The sequence below is a fragment of the Pinus tabuliformis genome, chromosome 3_2, assembly GCF_031772625.1.
Source record: "Pinus tabuliformis cultivar Carrire ecotype Pingquan chromosome 3_2, CPIR1, whole genome shotgun sequence".
NCBI classification, from domain to species: Eukaryota; Viridiplantae; Streptophyta; class Pinopsida; order Pinales; family Pinaceae; genus Pinus; species Pinus tabuliformis.
The window spans coordinates 153,688,067-153,709,929 of NC_142302.1; the positions used below are offsets into that span (position 1 = coordinate 153,688,067).

Consider the following 21,863-nt stretch of genomic DNA (forward strand, 5'->3'; position numbering starts at 1 on the left):
AAAGGAAGATCTAAATTTCCTTGTAGACTGTGTGAAGACAATCATGCCCTCCACTGTTGTCATTTCCTAGACGAAGCAAAAAGAGTCTTGGATAACTGTCCTGCTTCACCGCAGCAACTTCCTCCTGGATACAAGAAACTCTTGCCGAGTCCATCGCTAGTTGAAAGTCCGACTGACACACCTTTGTTGTCAGTCAAAGCACCTATCAAATCAGCAACCAAATGATACTGAAGTTTCTCCCCCACCTTCTACTTCGTTTGTTTCTCCCTCTCCTTCTTCCTCTTCGCTTGGTGAAACTAGTAATGCTAAAAACCAAGTAACTGAGAAGAAGAAGAAGCCAACGATGAAAGGGGGTAACCATGCACGTCTAGCAAAAATCAACACAATGCACCTTCCAAACCTAAATCTGCATGTGTCATTTGCAAAGGAGACCACTATCATTGAGATTTTCCTTGCATCCCGCGGATCTTAAGAGAATGGTCTCCATGCTTACACAATCTGGTGTCTTCAACCTCTGACGATCATGTTGAAAGCACACCATCAACTAGTGAAAACGAAGTCAATGGACATACAGGAAGATCTAAATTTCCTTGTAGACTGTGTGAAGACAATCATGCCCTCCACTGTTGTCATTTCTTGGACGAAGCTAAAAGAGCCTTGGATAACTGTCCTACTTCACCGCAACGACTTCCTCCTAGATACAAGAAACTCTTGCTGAGTCCATCGCTAGTTGAAAATCTGACTGAAACACCTTTATTGTCAGTCAAAGCACCTATCATTGAAGATAAACCCTTTGAGTCCACACTGGACCAAAGTCAAAAGGTCGAGATGGCAGTCGATCCAGTCTTGTCTTCAGAAGGTCCACCTTCAGATGATATAGTCACCAAAGAGAATGAGAACAACACCATTCAAATTCTTTTTGTTAACAGAGAATCCGATGAACATGGGGGAAATCTACCCATTCTTTTACCGCAGGAAGGAAGTTCATCAGAGATTCATCCACCGTTTATTCGGTCCCTCCTCCAAGCAATCTAGTCATTTCCTTTGATTGGAATCTACTAGGGAGACCTCGCCTACCATGTAATGTACCATTTCGAATCATAGTGCAAGCTTACAGAATGATCATGGCTGGTACTATCATAGATGAAGGGGCTTCTGTGAGTATCCTCTCCTCAACTACTTGGAAAGTGCTTGGTTTTCCATCACTTCTACCTGAGATTCGAAATCTGTCAGGCTTCAACAAAGGAACCACTCGACTGTTAGGGATCCTTAGAAATTTGCTTATAACTTTGAGAAGGAAAATCATTCGTCTAAACGTGATGGTAGTCCAAGGGCCTCTAGATTATAATCTAATCCTTGGGTGTGACTACATTTATAGCATGGGAGCTATTGTTTCCTCACTCTTTTGAGTGATGTGTTTTCCATATGAAGGCAGAATGGTCCAGCTAGTTGACCAACTTTCATTCCCCGATTCAAACACGGCTACTAGTCAAATGCCATCCCTAACTAGTCTTTTTGCACAAGGAATGTCTCATCAACCTCCAGCCCATCCACCTGATGATTGCGAGTGATTCAGTGAATGTGACTAAACCTAGGGAGCATGCGCCCTGGTCTGCTTCGGCAGGAAAACCCCAGATATAAGGTAGGTTTCCGCGTAGGATATATGACTAGTCTGACACACCCGTCCATTTAGGAAAATGGGATTAGACTGGAAAAATATTCCCTCGTCAAAGGTTATGTGATTGGAAATTTCACCATTCACCTTTGTCTATTTTGGATAGAGCCAAGGAAGTGTTTTGTCTGCAAATGCGGATGGAACAACCTTGCTTTAATGCAAGAACTTCCATATGGTAACCTGGAAACTCTACTTCTCTTTATACTTGGGGGCATGCAAACCTTTTTGCATGCAAGTGAAAAACAACCTTTTATTTTCTTAGTTTGTATGCTCTCAACCCTTTAACCTCGTAGGTTGGTCATTTCTAGCTTGCATGTAAAAGGCTCCGGAGCAAAGTTTCGCATGGGGCAAGCTCCCTAAAAAATGAGCCTACTAATGAGAGACATCCTTATTATACAACTGGCACGAGCAGTTTTACGCGAAGTTCAAGCTCGTTAAAAAATAAACCTAGCAATGAGCATATGTTCCCCCAGAGTTCAATCTCATTAAAAATTGAACCCACCTTCGGTAAATAACCATTGTGATCACATAGTTATTAGCTTTTAAACCTTGGTCGTGTTCTTACCATCACCTCCAATCTTTTCTAGCCGATCATTCGCCTCCATTTAATTGTTTACCCTTTTGAGGAACAACAGAGATGAGTGATTCTATTAGCCACCTTCTTTACACTACTGTGATTGAAAGCTTCCAAACCTTACTTGGAACCAATTGCTATCCAAAAACATCACTCGTTCCTCAAAAAAGGAGTCTCCTTTAAGCTATTTTTAGACTCGTAAAATATGAAAAGATTGCCAAGCAATTGGCCTCTCCAGCTCGTTAAAGTGATTGGAAGTTCCATCCCTCCTCTATATTTTAATCTTTTTGGACCTCAGGGATCATTACACAAAAAGATCGAGCACTTGTCTTATTTGGCTCATTAAAACTATCAAAAAGTCATCCCGTTCGTATTATTTTATACTTTTTCGAACTTAAGGGATTATATTACGAAAAAGGACTTCTGGAGTTTCCTTTCCGTCTCTTTTTAGACTTCTAAAATTGAAAAGGACCGAGTAATATTTTTCATTAAACTCATTAAAACAATAGCGACAAACTTGTCCATGCAGGCAAGAGTGAGTTTCACTATCGCTAGGCTCGTTAAAACATAGCGACAGGTTTTCTCGAAGGGCAAATTATAGAACAAGCATATGTTATCCTCCTCAAGCTTGACAAAAATAAAGAGGTACTAGTCAGCAATGACTGGGGAAAAAGGGAAGAAAACTTGAATAGCTTCATTGGTAGCAGGCCGCTCTTGAACATGACACTTGATGAGCCCCAAAAATGGATAATTATATGGGCTCATTCAGCCTCCTAATTTGACTTAATCCACCATTCTCATTAGTTTATTGCATGTTTTTTATTATATTTATGCTAATAGAGTGAATTGGGTTAGTCATTATGCCAACAAGTCTAATGTGTGATTTGTGTAGTCTTTTTGGTTAATTTGGAGACAAAATCAAAGGTTTTAGTGAGCACTTGGCAGCCAAATTTGTGGGAGAACAAGGGAGAGGATTTGTAGGAAGGTGTCCCCTTCATTTATGGGCCCTTACCTCAAATTCTCCACCATTAGCTCGGATTTCAAGGGCCACCAAATTGATTATCACAAGGGCAGCCAAGCAAGTCAAGTAGGACTGCTGTTAACTGCAAGTTTTGGGCAGCCAAGTCCCTAAAGTTTAGGAGGACTGTTGGGTCCTCAATTTGTATAAATAAGAGGGCTTAGGGCATCATTTTGGTTAGTCATTTTTGTTAGTCATTTTGTAGTCACTTTGTAGGTAGAAGATTAGCTAGCTTGTAGTTCGATTTTAGTCAGTAGATTAGCTTTTCATTTCAGCACATTTTCAAGCTTTCCTTTGTGGACAGTTTTTGGAATGTAACATTTCTTGCTCAATAAAGATGAATCCAGCTTGGCACCAGCTCTAAATCTCTCTTAGGAGGCTGTAGCTCTTGGGGTTGGGCCCATCTCAAGTGCCCAGTACCTCCTTTGTTTACTTTGATGTGTCTTTGCTGCGTTCTTAGAATAAAATCTGCTATTTAGATTTAAATCTTGTTTTGTTATTTAGGTTGTTTTTGATGAGTAAAATAGCTTTTCATGCTCAGATTTAGTTGATAGGTTGTTAAAAGAGAAAGCTTCAAGAAAAGGGCCATCAAACATCTGTGGTTTCACCTCTCCCTCAGTGGGATCAGGAGTTGTGACTAGGATGACTTTGCTGCCCACAAAAACACTAGTTTGCTTTACCATGCAATCCTGAGTGTACTGTTTTCATTTGCAGAAGTTGGTTATGTGTTCAGATCTCTGAAATGGTTCATTGAATCTTTGATATACATGGTTCTCCTCCAAACAAAGCTGTTGTTCATTCGTTTTACTGACAATTAGATTAGATTAGCTAGGGCTTTGATTATTTAGAAGACTTGGTTGATTCGGTTAAATGTACATTGTGCAGGGCATCTCTACCACTCTCTCATCCACATAAGCTTCATCAAAGCCAGCTGTTCCATCTCCTAGCTAGGTTCCTCGTCTCACACCTATCCTTTTGCCCACGTAGCCCTACCTTCTTGCTCAATCATTGTCTTAGCCTTCTTTAAGCCAAGTTGGCCTTCTACACCCTCTCACCACTCCATCCACCAGTCCCTGGGTCACTCCAGGCCCCTATCCTACCTCCCTATCCATTAATGCATCTTCCCTCACTCACTCATCCTCTAAAATCAGCTTTTCAAACATCTTGTAGAAATTTCTGAACATCCTGTAGAACCCCTGCCGACTTCCTGTAGAATATCACAAATGAGGTTTCCTGATAGCCAAACTTTGTGAAACTCTCTGGAAGGATGTTAGGGACTCCTTAGATCCTCTCTAAACCTTCCCAACCTTTTCCAATAATTTCGCCTCCTTGATCCACCCTTGCACAACAAAAAGCCAGTTCAAAGCACATGCATGATAATTCTAATAACTTATTCAAAAATAAAAATAAAAAATGTTTTCTTCAGGTAGAGGTAGTCTAGACACATGTATTTTACCTTCATAGAAATAATGGCATCCCTTCCAGTAGTTTGCATGATCTCCTTCACATCAGTAAGTCTAGCTGGTATAATTAGGGTTTGCATTTCTGTTTGGCTTTCAGTTTCTTTCCGCAAGTAGATTAGCTTCCTTTGAGTTAGCTTTCATCCATCAGCTAAAAAGCTTCTTCTAAGATCTCATAGAAGTTGGCTTGAGCCCCTAGCGGACTTGTGCCAGCTGACCAAGTGACAGCTGCGGTAAGAGCTAGTACTTGTGCATACAGCACCGTCGCTTCCAAGTTTATTACGAACTACCAGGTTGATAAAATTAAAGAAGGGAGTTCCAGGAGTTGTAGCATTATTGCTGCAATACTGGGGCCCACCATCTTTTTGGCGCCGTTGCCGGAGAAGCGTCAGAATATTGGTGATTGTTGCTTTTCTTCTATTTTCCACTACAACCTTCTGCTAAGTAGTTTATTTCATTTCCATTATGCAATTTCGTTTCTGCAAAAGTAGATTAGCATTTCCTGCTTTCATAGATTAGCATTTCAATTCTGCAAGCGTAGACTAGAATTTCATTCCTGCAATTTCATTTAAGCAAAATAGATTAGTCCTTTCATGCTTTCATTTCAATTCCGCATTTTCATTTCAGCAAGATAGTTAGTTGCAGTTCAATCTATTTTAGTTTTGTAGGTACAAGAAGAAAAATACAAAAATCAACCAAAAAGATTTCCTTTCCTGCCTTGTAGGAGTAGAGATAAGTTAGAAAAATGATTGCACAACACCCCCACTGCTTCACACAGCCAACCTTCTCTCTTCTTCGATGGCTGTGATTAAAGAACCCTTAGGTGGACAACAAGACATATTTGAAGAACTTCAAGGGAAGAAGAAGAAGAAAACATTCCTCTGGAGCAAATGGCTGCAACCAGAAATGTTGGGAGCAGTACCTTGTCCAAAAATGAATTTGCAAATCAGATGGAAGATTTCAAGAGTGATATGAGGCAGTTTCTTGCCATGCAACTGGATACCTTACAGATCCAAAGGAAGCAAGAGGAAGCCAAGAGGGCTTTGGCCATCTTTTGTCCTAGGTGCACTAGAAAGCATCCTAGGAACGAATGTCCATTGTACTCCATAGAAGTGTGTTTTGTTTGTGAAAGAGACCATCCTACGAACCAGTGCCCTTCCTTGCCTGGAATTAAAGCTGCATATCAGAGGGCCAAAGGAGCTGTTGAACCACTCTATTATATGAACCAAAGGAGGCCACATGGACCTAGGTCTTACCAGCAGGAACTGCAAGGGACATCCGAGACCTATTATGACCCCTACCAAGCCACTTTCATGCCTTCTTGGGGTGCCCCTGCTCATCCTTCCTGGTTCACACCTCCTCCTTGTTCCTTCACAGATCCATATTATGCCCAACCAGTTGCTCATTCGTTTCACTCTTATGCTCAGCCACAGCCTGAGTGGAATGCACCTCATCAGGGGTTGAGGCCCCAGTACAATTCTCATCCCGCTCCTTTGCCTCCACCACCTTCCCAGCCACAACCCCATCCTCATCCATCTCAAATATACACCCCCACTCTGCTACCCGTACCACCATTTCCAAAACCCTAAAATGGAGTAGCTCAACCCAATTGCAAAGCTGAGGCACAACATGTCCAAATGACTCCTCTTGAGCTCAATGATCTTCACCATAGCTCAGGAAGAGTGTTGCAAAGTAGAGATTATATTGACAACATTGAAGGACCAAAGGCAAAAGAAGATTCAAAAGAGGAGATCAAAGAACCATGGGCTGCACTTGATGAAGAGAAGAGATCAGAATCAGAGATCGAGGAAGCTCCCTCATGGTTACCATCAAACCCTCCATGTAGTCAAGAGAAAAGTCAGCAAAAAGAGGAAGATGTGAAGGTCATGATAGAAGAAGATATGGAGAATGATTCAGATCAGAAAAAGGACCAAGGATATCAAAGCTATATTGAGACATGGTTCCAGACAGTCACTAAGTTGCAGCAATACTCTCTTCCTCAGCTATGTTTGATCCCTTCAAAGTCAAATCATTTGGTCTCTGAGATCTGGATAGCTGTCAAAGCATGCATTTCAAGCTGCCACATCATTTTATCTCTAATCTCGATGTGCACATGGCTCCATTGGAAGTATTATTATACTTGAAAAGAATTTTGTTTTTCTCAAGTAGGGTAGGGTAGAAAAAAAAGAGAAAAAAGAAAAAGAAAAAAATGAAAATAAGATGAAAATAAAAATCTAAGGTGAAAACCTCCTCGGAGGCGCCTTAGATTGGCTCATTGATTGAAAACCTCCATGAGGCGGTCAATGGGTTGGAAAGAAGAAAAAATAAAAAGGGAATAAGATCCTTGGGTGAAAACCTCCCTTGGAGGCGCCCAGGGCAGGCAATTAGGGTGAAAACCTCCATGAGGCGCCCTAGTTGGTTTAAAAAAAAAAAGAGAAAAGTAAAAGAAAAATAAAGCTAATTTCCATTGAATAATTGCAGGTTGCAAGAAGGACATTGCAGGTCAGGGAGGATCGCTCAAAACAAAGACAAAGGAAGTTCTGTGCCTTCTACAGGAAGTTCTGTGTTTTCTACAGGAAGTTCTGTGTCTTCTACAGGAAGCCTACAAACGAGCCAAAATTGATCTCTGAAGAGGACCTGAAGGTCGAGAATCTGTCCATGAGGCCTACAAGCATCCATGTTTTCATCCCCCACCCTTCTCCATCATTTTTTCCATCTCATTATGCTTCTTTCCTCAAGACTGTGTGTTCTACCGGAAGTTCCTGTAGAAATTACAAGATTTCTACAGGAAGCTAGAAATGGATTTGAAAAAGGTATTTTGGCAAACATGATAGCTTCCTCAAGGGTTCAGAAGTCCTCCTGCAATCTTCAAACTCCTCCTCCATCATCTCCATGCCTGCATCACAGCCCAAGCTCAGTTTTCCTTTCCATGCAAAAACTTGCAGAATGCTTTGAAGAAAAAATACATAGAACATAATTTGTTTCTTCCCTAGCTTGAAAACCATGCATCCATTTGCAAAACTATTATAGGGGGAGTTGTATAGGGACGATGGCAACATGCCCGAGCAATTTCATCCAATTCCGGTGCACGGTTTCCAAGAAATCTGCCTCCATCACCGTCAGCCATTTTTGCATTTTCTCCATATCCGTGCATCCATTTCAAAACCTGTTTCATGGGGAGATGCATATGGGTGATAGTAGCCTACCCAAGTAGTTTCAGCCGATTCCGATGCACGGTTTTCAAGAAATTGATCTCTGAAATCTTCAGCCATTTTCCATTTTTCTCGAAATCTGTGCATCCATTGATCGCAATTTTTCTATGGGAGGTGCATAATGATGATAGGAACATGCTTAGCAAGTTTTAGATCAATTCGATCTATCGTTCCGGAGCAATGGAGAAAACAAGTTTCGGTCTTGAGAAAATTCAGCAGCAGCAGCTTGAGGGTGCAGATCTGAATGTGAAGCCAGCTCCTACAGCATGGATCTGGCCAGAGGATACCTGCACAAGAAAGCAGCCATGAATTAGTAGCCAAGCCATCATGCAACCACCAAAACAAATGCATGCAGCAGCAGAAAGCACCTCACAACAACCATTTGACTTCAGGTACGTGACTAAAACTCATTCCTCTGATTGCATGAATGTAATTCGGAAACAGCATGAGCAATGAGATGGTTGGGATTAAAAAAAATCGGTGGCTAGCTAACTGGCCACCCTCATCCAGTTCAACAGCGCTCGGTGGGTGAATAAGACACGTGCGCTCAGCCATCTCAGGAGGAAATTGGGAAACAAGTAATGGTGACTGTTTGACCTTCAACGTGATTGATGGAGTGATCACAGGTAGGAAACATGATGATTCGTGACAACACTTCCGTCTGCATGGCCAGCACATGTTTTTGCCACCTCACCACAAATCATGCAGCAATTAAAGATGGCTTGGCTGAAACTCACGAACTGCTGTTCATCTGCACTTTCCACATCCTCAATTGAAGTGTGCACAATCGGTTAACCTATCGTCCTCCATTGAGTTTTTCTACCTGCTTTCGAAATTCTCCCACATATCGGGCTCACTCAAAGGTAGAATAACATTCTACAGGAAACGGGGGGGTCTTCTACAGGAAGTATGGCACAACATTCTGGAGCAGAGAAGCCCAGACTTTTCTTCATCGAGTTTGGAGTTCTGAGAGAGGTATGCTTGGAAAAAACACTCTTCCATGCAATCAACGAATTGAAAGAATTGGTGGAACACAAAATTCAAGGATACTCCGGGTACCCTTTAGAACAGAAAAAGGAGTTCTGCAGAAATGGGTTTCTCGATTTGATGTGTGGTCTTACTTGGAGAGATTTTCAGAGGATGTATTAAATGAAGTAATGGTAGAGCTAAAAGGTCAACCTGACCTGATCATTGGCAATTACAGTGATGGAAATTTAGTTGCATCTCTAATTTCACATAGACAAGGAATCACTCAGTGCAACCTAGCCCATGCTTTGAAGACCAAATACCTAGATTCAAACATATACTGGAAAAAATATGAAGGAAAATACCATTTCTCTTGCTAGTTTACTGCAGATCTAATTGCAATGAATCATGCAGATTTTATTATCACTAGCACATATCAAGAGATTGCTGGAAGCAAGGATACTGTTGGACAGTATGAGAGCCACACTGCTTTCACCCTTCATGGTCTTTATCATGTGGTTCATGGAATTGATGTTTTTGATCCCAAATTCAACATTGCTTCTCCTGGAGTAGACATGCAGATTTATTTCCCTTATATAGAGAAGCAACATTGTCTTACTGCTTTACATGGTTCAATTGAGGAACTCTTGTTCAATCCTGAACAGACTGTTGAACACATGTGCATTTTGAATGACCATAAAAATCCCATTATCTTTTCTATGGCAAGACTCGATAGAGTGAAAAACATGATAGGACTGGTTGAATGGTTTGCAAAGAACAAACACTTGAGGGATACTGTCCTCCACATTCTGGGGAGGAAACCATATACAGAGTTCCCATTCTGATCAGTGCACAAGCCAAAACAGAGCATGAGGAAGCAATATATTGAGGCAGAGAAGAAAATTAAGGGTAAGGAAGCTAAGGGAAAGAAAACCTAGGGCAAACCATCACAGGAAAAGCCACAGGAAAAGCAAGAGGAAAAGCAAGAAAGAAAAAGAAGGAAGAAACAGAGAGGAAAAAAAAAAACAAGTTTAATCCCTGGAAGTTGTTGCAGGTTGTAGGAACACAATGCGGAAAGGGGGCCTCCCAACACAAGAAGAAGGGTCCCTACCAAGTTCCCAGGCATCCTCACATCCATCCCCTCCATGAACACTCATTTTTTTAGGGTTCGGACACAATCTAGTCATGGTTCAACCTTCTACAGGAAGCTACAGGACTTTTTACAGGAAGTTTTGTATTTCTACCAGAAACATCCTGTAGAGCCTTTGGACAGGCCATAATCGATTATGGAGAGGGATTTGAAGCTTGAAGTCTATTGAGGAGGCATGCAACCACTCTTTTCTTCCATCCTCCATTGGTTTCATCTCCTTTCACCACCATTGCCACCATCTGGTTGAATATACTTGCACAGTCATACCAAAGCTGAGAATTCTCTAGGAAAAGGAGCAGGCAGTGGGAAGAAGCAGAGAGAAAAACATGGTTTCATGACCGAGAAGAGGACATCACTTCAAAATCTTGGCATGACAGGGAGGCCACCAAGGCCATCAAAGATGAGGAGATAGATTGGTTGCTCAGAGGATGAGCAACACTTTCAGTAGGGGGGTGATGATGAGCCCCAAAAATGGATAATTATATGGGCTCATTCAACCTCCTAATTTGACTTAATCCACCATTCTCATTAGTTTATTGCATGTTTTTTATTATATTTATGCTAATAGAGTGAATTGGGTTAGTCTTTATGCCAAAAAGTCTAATGTTTGCTTTGTGTAGTCTTTTTGGTCAATTTGGAGACAAAATCAAAGGTTTTAATGAGCACTTGGCAGCCAAATTCGTGGGAGAACAAGGGAGAGGATTTGTAGGAAGGTGTCCCCTTCATTTATGGGCCCTTACCTCGAATTCTCCACCATCAGCTCGAAGTTCAAGGGCCACCAAATCGATTATCACAAGGGCAGCCAAGCAAGTCAAGTAGGACTGCTGTTAACTGCAAGTTTTGGGCAGTCGAGTCCCTAAAGTTTAGGAGGACTGTTGGGTCCTCAATTTGTATAAATAAGAGGGCTTAGGGCCTCATTTCAGTTAGTCATTTTTTTTAGTCATTTTGTAGTCACTTTGTAGGCAGAAGATTAGCTAGCTTGTAGTTCGATTTTAGTCAGTAGATTAGCTTTTCATTTCAGCACATTTTCAAGCTTTCCTTTGTGGACAGTTTTTGGAATGTAACATTTCTTGCTCAATAAAGATGAATCCAGCTTGGCACCAGCTCTAAATCTCTCTTAGGAGGCTGTAGCTCTTGGGGTTGGGCCCATCTCAAGTGCCCAGTACCTCCTTTGTTTACTTTCATGTGTCTTTGCTGCGTTCTTAGAATAAAATCTGCTATTTAGATTTTTTGTTTTGTTATTTAGGTTGTTTTTGATGAATAAAATAGCTTTTCGTGCTCAGAATTAGTTGATAGGTTGTTAACAGAGAAAGCTTCAAGAAAAGGGCCATCAAACATCTGTGGTTTCACCTCTCCCTCAGTGGGATCAGGAGCTGTGACTAGGATGACTTTGCTGCCCACAAAAACACTAGTTTGCTTTACCATGCAATCCTGAGTGTACTGTTTTCATTTGTAGAAGTTGGTTATGTGTTCAGATCTCTGAAATGGTTCATTGCATCTTTGATATACATGGTTCTCCTCCAAATAAAGTTGTTGTTCATTCGTTTTATTGACAGTTAGATTAGATTAGCTAGGGCTTTGATTATTTGTAAGACTTTGTTGATTCGGTTAAATGTACATTGTGCAGGGCATCTCTACCACTCTCTCATCCACGTAAGCTTCATCAGAGCCAGCTGTTCCATCTCCTAGCTAGGTTCCTCGTCTCACACCTATCCTTTTGCCCATGTAGCCCTACCTTCTTGCTCAATCATTGTCTTAGCCTTCTTTAAGCCAAGTTAGCCTTCTACACCCTCTCACCACTCCATCCACCAGTCCCTGGGTCACTCCAGGCCCCTATCCTACCTCCCTATCCATTCATGCATCTTCCCTCACTCACTCATCCTCTAAAATCCGCTTTTCAAACATCCTGTAGAAATTTCTGAACATCCTGTAGAACCCCTGCCGACTTCCTGTAGAAGCTCACAAATGAGGTTTCCTGATAGCCAAACTTTGTGAAACTCTCTGGAAGGATGTTAGGGACTCCTTAGACCCTCTCTAAACCTTCCCAACCTTTTCCAAGCATTTCTCCTCCTTGATCCACCCCTGCACAACAAAAAGCCAGTTCAAAGCACATGCATGATAATTCTAATAACTTATTCAAAAATACAAAAAGATGTTTTCTTCGGGTAGAGGTAGTCTAGACACATGTATTTTACCTTCATAGAAATAATGGCATCCCTTCCAGTAGTTTGCATGCTCTCCTTCACATCAGTAGGTCTAGCTGGTAGAATTAGGGTTTGCTAGGGTTTGCATTTCTGTTTGGCTTTCAGTTTCTTTCCGCAAGTAGATTAGCTTCCTTTGAGTTAGCTTTCATCCATCAGCTAAAAAGCTTCTTCTAAGAGCTCATATAAGTTGGCTTGAGCCCCTAGTGGACTTGTGCCAGCTGACCAAGTGACAGCTGTGGCAAGAGCTAGTACTTGTGCATACAGCATCGTCGCTTCCAAGTTTGTTATGAACTACCAGGTTGATAAAATTAAAGAAGGGAGTTCCAGGAGTTGTATCATTATTGCTACAATACTGGGGCCCACCAACACTTCCACTCCATCAGCATGATTGAGTTGGGTTGAGTTATTCTGTTCACCGGTCATATCACCATTGGTCCTCCGTACCATTCATTTGGGGTTAACGCTACCAATCCATTCCAATTTTGCCGATATGTTCAAGAGAAGTCACTCAAAGAATTCACCAACCCAGCTAACATCTCATCCACTACAATACCATAACGCTCCATTCTTTCATGACTACCACCCTGAACCTTGTATCATCCGATCATTTTCATCTCCACAAAATCATTTTCTCCGTTCCATGTAGTAGATGTGGGATTCATTAAGGCCCTCCTACGGTAGGTCACTTCTTATCGACAACAGCTCATTATCCAAGAAGTTGACTTAGGAAAAACCCTTTCAGTACTTTGAAGCTTGCATGCCTCAATGGCAAATTTCTCACTTCCGGCGATAGGTTTACATCAATGGCCTTCGACCGAAAGATTTTGCGTGGTGTTCGACATCAACTCATGTTTTCACACCACGTGAATTGTACTGCAGTACCTTGAGGGTCATCATCATTATCAATGATTCCTCTCGCGCCTGTTAACAACTTACATCATTGGCTGGTAATCAGGCGATGTCTTTCCATGTTCGACATCAGAACATCTTTTCACATGGATCGACTTGTACTTCGGACGAAGACTGAACGAATCTGAAGACCCCGGATCTAGTTTCATCCATCTAGGCTACGATATATTCAAGAAAATAAAGACATCAAATGTACATCATAGCTACACAGATAGTCATCCAAGCTAAGGGATGATGGCTCTACCAGAATCATCAGTCTGCCACACAGACGATTGTCTGTCCTATGTACATGAAAATGAATTTATAAAGCTGAGCATGGGAATTCCCACCTCAGCTAGATCATGAAAATATTATGAAGATAATGTATTGTATTGTATCTTATTATAGGTCGCCTTCCATTTCGAAAAACCTCGGATCCTCATGATAAAGCATTTCACCTAACATTAGAAGATTTATGACCTCATGCTTTAGGGGGCAATTGTTATAGACATATTTTGGCACTGTAACCCCAATCACATATGTCCATAAACCAAGGGCTTATAAACCCCTAAAAGTTTTGTTTCAAACCATAAAGGATCAAGGACAACTAATTACACCATTTCCCAGAAGTTCTCCCTGAAAAAATGCTCAAAAATGGTGAAAACTAGACCATACAGACTGCTCCCTACTGAGGGTGCAATGCATTCTAAAAATCCCTTCTGTAGGGTGCAATGAGAGAGAGCAGACAAATGGCAGAGGCAGTTTGCTAGGTGGAAACTCAAAGAATCTTCTAGAAACTGCTCATATGACACTTGCCTCTCTGAATTCGCCCAGGGATGAGTAAGAGATCATGAAATCTCCAAGTGGAACCAAGAAATATCATTGAAATGACACTAATCAAAATCCCAGAAGTTGGCTCACTCTCCTACAAACATCTATATATGGATCCCTCATCCTAGAGATCCAAAGGCTGGAATTTGGTAATTTGTAAGGAAGTGTTGTTGGTTTCTCTTTGAGACATTGTATTGTTGGGTGATCTTTCTTTTTATGAGGTGAAGAGGGATTTCATGCTGGGAGGATGATTCTAGATCAGACAGCTTGGTTGCAGTCCTCTCTTCTACTACTTCTATCAATAAATCTATTTGAGTTTTCCTCCATATACTTGTATATCTTTGAAACTTGTATTTGTATATGCATTTGTATGGTTAATGTACATTTGATCCTATATTGTTTATGGTTATAGATCTCTATGCTTTGATGGTATTTTGTTGCTTTGACTCTATAGGTGTCTCTTGAAGTGGGACAAGTGAGAAAGGAGTGGTGAAGGATCTATCAAGGGAGAGAGGAAACAAGCAAGGAGACTAGTGAAAGACTGAGGTTGGTACTCTCTACTTCTCTCTCATCTATCTCCCATAAAGGAAAACACAAATAACTTTGGTTTGTTTCTTTCTAAGATAGCTACCCGTCTTAGTGGGCCTAGTAGCTTTGAATGGACACTAGCTTTCCCGATAACATTTTGTACCAACATATTCAAGTTTGATATTCTTTTCAATGACCTTTTCTCTAACAAAATGATATTTGATCAGATTTTTTGTTTGTTTTTTAGTGCATGACAAGATTCTTAGAGATGCTGATGGCACTGGTGTTATCACAAAATATGGGAATTGGCTCACTAAATTGTACTTGAAGAGATTGCAAAGTTTGTTTCATCGAAAGGACATGAGTACAAGAAGCTTTTGTTGTAATGTATTTTGCTTCCACTGTAGATAACAAGATTGAGGTTTTCTTTTTGCTCAACCATGATACGAGACAAACACCTAGATAGAATGCTACTCCACTAGTACTCTTATGATCATCAATGCTTCCTACCTAATCTGCATCTGTAAAGGATTGAATAATGCGATTGTTGCCCTTGGGATACCACAAGCAATATTCTGTTGTGCCCTTTAGATATTGAATTATTATTTTGACGGCAATAATATGTGATTCTTTTGGTGCTTCTTAGAATCTTGCTACTTTTCTAACTGCTTGCATAACATCTGGTCGGGAGGCTGTTACATATAGAAGACTACCAATCATACATATGTACAACCTCTGATCCACATCCTTAGATGAGTCGTCCATGCTCAATTTGCAACTTGTTACCATCAGAGTAAGGACAATTTTGCAATTTTCCATTTTGAATTTCTTAGGCATTTCCTTGATGTACTTGGTTTGACATATAAATATTCCATTCTCTTTCTGAGATATTTGAAGCGCTAAGAAGTATGTCAACTCACCAAGTAAAGACATCTCGAACTCACTTTGCATATTTGTAGCAAAATTATTACTTAGCCAATCATCATTGCTAACAAAGTGTTACACTAAAATTTGTCACCATGACTATTTGCAGTTAGTATGGCTCCATCAACTGTCATACTATCCTCCTTGGCAAGCCTCATACCTCTGCTCTCCATGTCAAACTCCAAGAAAGAGAGAAAGTCATTAAAAATCTATATATCTCTGGGTACGCAGTTTCTCTTAGCCTTACCTGCGTGTACGCACCCCAAGTTCACAATACCTGCGTACTTGTACGCTCTGTCTATAAAGCAATGGGTGCGTACTCCTGTAAAGGTCAAAAGGCGCAAGTTTCACTCCAAAAAAGTTACTTTTGGTCATTTCTAGAGCATTCTAGAAGCTTGTTTGACGTGTATGAAGCGCCTCCAGATGGTTCATGTATCCCTACCAAAGAGGAACTTATCCCATCAAGAGGGGAGCTATCCCATCCAAAGAGGGGCTTATCCCATTGATGGTGGACCTGAATAACTTCCTCTAAAGCACTATAAATACATGCATTGGGCCAAAGGGAGGGGAGGTTGAAAGCTGAACATTCCTAAGGGTAGATGCTGCTGGAATTAGGACTCCCTTGTAAAGCTTGAGAGGAGAGATTCCCATCCTTTCCTAGCCTTATTTGAGAGTGGGTGAGCTGATCAAAGTAAAGGAAAACTCTTGCTGGACCCTAGGAGGGACTTGCGCAACACCAAGGCTCAAGTTGTAATGGTTCCTTTTGTTTCCTCTTAATACAAATGAACTCATTTTTCTCAATAGATTATTATTCATGATTTGTTTCATATACTCCTTGGTCTGTATGATAGATATGTATTGTTTTATGAGTTTATCAGGTGCTATTTAATCTTTTGGCTTGTTGGTGAATGCAGGTTTCGAAGAGAAGGAGGAGCTCATCCGGATCAGCGAGGCTGGACTACTACAAAGCGTTGGACTAAAGGTATGTTAAGATCCCCTGATTACTTGTATTCTCAATGCATGTTTAGAGAAAGGTAGTGTTTATTTGTCTTGTTTGTCACTAGAAAGCTTTTGCTTCTAGGGAGCTTTTCTCAATAGATTATTATTCATGATTTGTTTCATATACTCCTTGGTCTGTATGATAGATTTGTCTTGTTTTTAATTTGTTTTTTCTGCCCAGATCCACTGGTTTTCTGCCATAAATCTTCACCTAAGCTTGTTTCGTCAGTGTCGAGAGTTTTAGTGAAATTCATAGAGGTTTTGCCTTAGGGTTTGATTTTTAACTGGTCCTGTAGTGACTTTGGCATTAGAGGTTGTCAAACTTTGGATCTCCTTGGTTTTGTTCAGTCCTCTTAGGAGTCGGGCCTGTCATAGAACTCACCCTTGTGAGAGACCTACCTTTGCGTCTTCTTTTTGCGAATCTCGAAAAAGTTTGTTGTTTGAACTTTGAATTTTATTTTTGAGAAAAAGAACAAAAGATTTTGATTTTTGTTTTTGACTGGTTTTTGGTTCTGCATTAACTAGTCCTTAGTTACATTTTGACTGAGTAAAACATCCAGGAATCATCTTTAGTAAGCTTTTGACTCGTTAGATTTACATTTAGATTTATTTCTCTTAGATTTGCTTTTGAGTGAAATTGAGTTGATTTGATTGCCATAGCTTTTTTAACTTTGATTTTTGTTAAAGTAAGTTTTACATGCTTTATTAATTAGGAAAAAATATAAAAAATATCTTTTGAAGGAAAGTTTGCTTTGGTAGCATTTGAGTCTTTGAAAGAAAAATGAATTTTCGTGAAGTGATTAGTGGTCATGTGTCGTATGTTTTGAAAAGATAAAGAGTTTGTTTCTTTGATTTTCATTGCCAAGAAAGTTGTCTTTATATCAAGTTTGCATTCTCCAACTCTCTTAGCTAGGGAATTCATTGAAAAAGGAAAAATTAGTATAAATCATCCTAAGTGCATCTTTTTAGTGGATTTCGGTCGAGTCTACACACCATCAGTTTCATCTCCACTACCTTTTGTCTTAAAGAAAAGCCATAAAATTAACGCTTAAAGTAAAATCAATTTAGTAACTTTTTATTTACTAGGGCTCTGAAACACCAATATAGATCAGGCTAGTGTCTTGGAGTAGGAGAGTAATTAACTCTCCAAGACAGCAAAACCAAACAAGTAGCTCATCTTGTGGTAGGATAAATCCAATTGTTTCATTTGTACTCTGGGAAAGCTCCTCTTAAAGGAGAAGCACGAGACCGTGTCCGAACCAGTGAGGGGATCAATCCTCCTTCATTGGGAAAGATGCCAGATACGCACGTACTACAAACGGTAAACCTCGGATTATTGTCGAGGAGCCTGGGGTCACTTGTCAGTAAACCTTGGATTATTGTCAAGGAGCCGGCAAGGGGATTGAGCTTGTTACTCTGCCCTTGCGTGCTATCGGGTCGTAGACTGTTCCCCCAGGTGCATTTGTTGCTATTGGTAACCTTAGTGACCATTATCTTTAGGATTCTACCGAGGTGACGGTGGAGGGAAGATCCCACTGTACCTGGAGCAGACGTCGGCTAGACTCACTTGGATTTTCCGGGGGGTTCACTTCACTCGAGACGGTTAAAGTGGAGGAACTTGTGCCGGTCTATTCATTAAGCAGGTTGCCGAGGTAACTGTTCCGCCCACCGCTTCTGTACTGAATTCGGCGATGTTGGGTTTCATCTCCAACTAGTGTTTTCAGTCCAGTAGGCTACTGTTTTTGTATGGTTTGACGCCCTAGATTCTTTAGGCGTGTGCTTAAAATTTGTTTGGTTCTTTAGAGACTTTAGGTGGTTTGCTTTGAGATTTTACTTTGTTTGTGTGTGCAGTGGTTAAAAGTTTTTAACTGTGGCTGAATTACCGAGACAATCCCGTAGACTTCGGGGCAAGTCTCCTGAGATTGTTACCGTGGCCGATTTGTTGAGGAAGTCCCGTAGATTGCGGGGCGAACCTCCTGAAGAGGTCCCGAGTCATTACGAAGGTTTGAAGGTCCTTGTAACTCCTAGTGGCAGTAAAGTAGGCTCACCTGAAGAAGGAGAATCGTCGTTGGTAGTCCAACCAAATTACCAAGGTCTAGAAACAGGTTATAATCTTGAAGCTGTTGCAGTTTCTGAGCTTGCTGGTAGTTTTTCATCTACTAGTGATATAGGCCAAGAACCTGAAATATCTGAACCTGTTACTCCAACTTCTAGTGCACCTGATTCACCTAGGGTAGAAAGAGTCATCACCGAAAATCTTCCTGCTGGTTTGATAGCTATTGAAGAACTTGCTCCAGAGGAAGAATTTGGCGTATCTATCCTTGAAGATCAACCTACTATTGATCTAAGGGAGCGTGAATCTATCTTTTACAGTCCTCCTAGAAGTACTACTTGGTACCTTTCATTAACTAATTATTTAGACAACTCAGGGATAAGTTTTTCTCCAACTCGTACTCCTTTTCCACCTGGAGGTATTTATACTCCTGTAAATATGTCTGTTCAGTCGTCCGTGTTCACTCAATCTCCTGAATCTTTCTTGTACGGCGGTCCTTCTGTTCCCTCCAGGTATCAGTCACTTTCTGGTACTTTTGCGGGAGCATCTCCTCAACCCGTTGAACATGGGTTATCAGCTGGAAACAATGGTAATAAACTGTTGGGTGTAGGGGACATTTACATGATGTCAGGTTCAGTTCCCGGTTCTCAACCTCAAGGTGGCCAATTACCGCCTGGGGGGCAGCCTCAATTAACGCCTGGGGGCAACCTCAAGGTACACAAGTTGCGTCTGGGGAGCAACCTCAAGGACAGTATGTACCCATAGTACAATACATTCCTCAAGGTCAACCCCAGCCTCAATATGTACCCCAGGGTCAACCTCAGTATCAGTATTTACCTCAAGGGTATCAACCTCAAGGTCAAGGTCAACCCCAGTATCAGTATTTACCTCAAGGTTATCAACCTCAAGGTCAATACTTGAGTCAAGGTTATCAACCACCTCAAGGTCAATCATATGTTCAAGGTACGGGAACTGTGCCTTTCAGTTATCAATCCTACCCTCAATCCGGTTATGGATCTCAATATCCTCAACCTGTCATGGGTCAATACCCCGGAATGAACATAGTGTGGGATCCATCGCAAGTTCAACAGGTATTGCAGCCAAGTGTACAGTTGTCATCTCAAGCTGGACAACCCTTAGTTGCTGGTCCATCCCAGCAACTGGTCCAGTCTAATGTTCAAACTTCTGTACCTTCGGTAGTTACTCAGCCGCCAATTGCACCTAGTACTCCATCTCAAACGACTGCTGCAACTACCGCAACATCTGCTCCTTCCACCACACTTTCTTCTGGAGTATCGACAGCTCCGGTTTCTACTGTCTCTACAACTACTCCTCAGACATCTTTACCATTGTCTGGATCTACGATTCAAACTACGGTTCAGATGCCTGTAGGACAACCTGGTTTAAGTACGGTTGTCACTAGTCAACCACAATTCACTTATCAACCGTACCAGGGACAGTACCAATACGGGCCTGCTGTCCAATAGCCGGTTTACCAGTATCAACCGTATCCTGGGTACACTTATCAACAACCTCAGCAACCCCAGTACGGTCCGGTTAATCCTGGTTTTCCAGGAGGATATAATATCCCGAATGCGATTCCTATTCCAAGTTATCCTGGATATCCTCCTCCCGGGACTGGTCTTGTGACCCAGAGTTTTAGGGATCCTAATCGGCAATTACCGTTTATCACAACTTTGGATTTACCAGACTTGTCGCGCCTAACGAACAATCCAATAAATTATCTTCCGTTCTGGCCGCCAATGCCAAATAAGTTGCCCAGCGATATACCCAAGTTCGAAGGTAAGTCTGGAGAGGATCTGTCCAATCATGTGATGACTTACCACCTCTGGTGTGCTTCAAATTCCATCTCAGATGATTCGATCCGCTTACGTCTCTTCCAGCGTACGCTCATTGGTCTCGCGGCCAAGTGGTACATTGAGTTACCACGGGCCTCTTTTTACAATTTTAGTCAGTTAGCTACCTCGTTCCTAACTCATTTTCAGTTGCCGGTCAGATATGATAATGGCACGAAGCTACTAACTTCATTAAAACAGTCAACGTCCACTTATATTTCCAATCATATCCATGAATGGAGACGTCGACGGCGATTAGTGAAATTTTTTATTCCGGACCAAATCTTAGCTGAATGGTTTGTTAAATCATTATTACCGAAGATTACTGAAGATGTAGCTAAGGCCGAAGTAGTTACTGAGGAGCAAGTAATTTCTCAAGCGCAGTACCTTGACTTAGTTTACACTCAGTCAGGTACGTTACATGAAAAGATCCCGGATCTTCCAAAGTCAAATCAAATCGCTGCTGCTCCTTCGGGATCTCATGCTGCTGATGGCATGATTGGTTCAGTAAATACTAAAAGCAAGAAGAAATCTTCAAAGAATTCTTCGCCCATTATAACCTTACCAGATTCCCCGACAGGAGAGTCTTCTCCTGAAATTTCCGTCGATATTCACGCTGTAGAGTCATCTACGGCTAAATCAAAAAACGGTGGGAAGAAGAAGGGTAAAGCAGACAAGACTCCAAAGGAGAAAACAGAAAAGTCGGAAACCAATGATGAAAAGCACAAACCTTGATATCCTTGTCTAATTTGTGAAGAGGATCATTTTACAAGAGATTGCCCCCATCGGGCCGAGGTTGTGAAAATCGTCAAAGGTTCCTCAACTCTTGCTATTTTGAAAGATCCATTTCCAAAGCAGGAGAGTAAGATGATAGGTTCTTCCTCGAGTGCCACTGAAGAACCCATATTGATGATGTCTCATGTAAGGATTGCGACTCGATCACACGATTACGGTAGTAAAAGTCCTGTTGATGGTTCGAAAGAAGCATAATCTTCTCATTCAAATCCATCAACCTCAGCTCCCAGTTCCGATCCACTACAGATCGAGAAACCTAACCCTGACTTAGTAATAAAACCGCCCGCCAAGGGTGTACTTCGAAGGTCTGCTTTCAATCCACATGCGAGAGTGGCCCAGAATTACAACATTGTTGAGGATTTAGCTGTTTCACCTTCAGCAATGTCGGCTTTAGAAGTGCTGCAATCATGCCCAGCACAGCGAAAAATACTTTTGTCGGCTATAGGAGCTGTTGATGTTCAGGACCCGAACCTGATAATCTTTGATCTAGAAAATAGTACACCGCGTCTCCCTCATCAGATGGCTTTCCAGATTCCAGTGATAGTCAAAAACAGGCCTATTCATCGGACTGTAATTGATGAGGGAGATTCCACGTGTATTATGTCGATTCAGTGTTGGAGATCACTTGGTTCTCCTTCGCTGAACCAATCCCTGACAATTCTTAAGGCCTTTGATGGCCGTGGGTTCCATCTGTTTGGCATTTTACAGGATTTTCCTATAGGGGTTGAAG

At 41.4% G+C, this 21,863-nt stretch overlaps 1 pseudogene; it reads left to right on the top strand.

The window, feature by feature from the left end:
- Positions 1–9,306: 9,306 nt before the first annotated feature.
- On the top strand, positions 9,307–9,750 carry LOC149180272 (sucrose synthase 1 pseudogene; annotated as a pseudogene).
- The last annotated feature ends 12,113 nt before the right edge of the window (positions 9,751–21,863 follow it).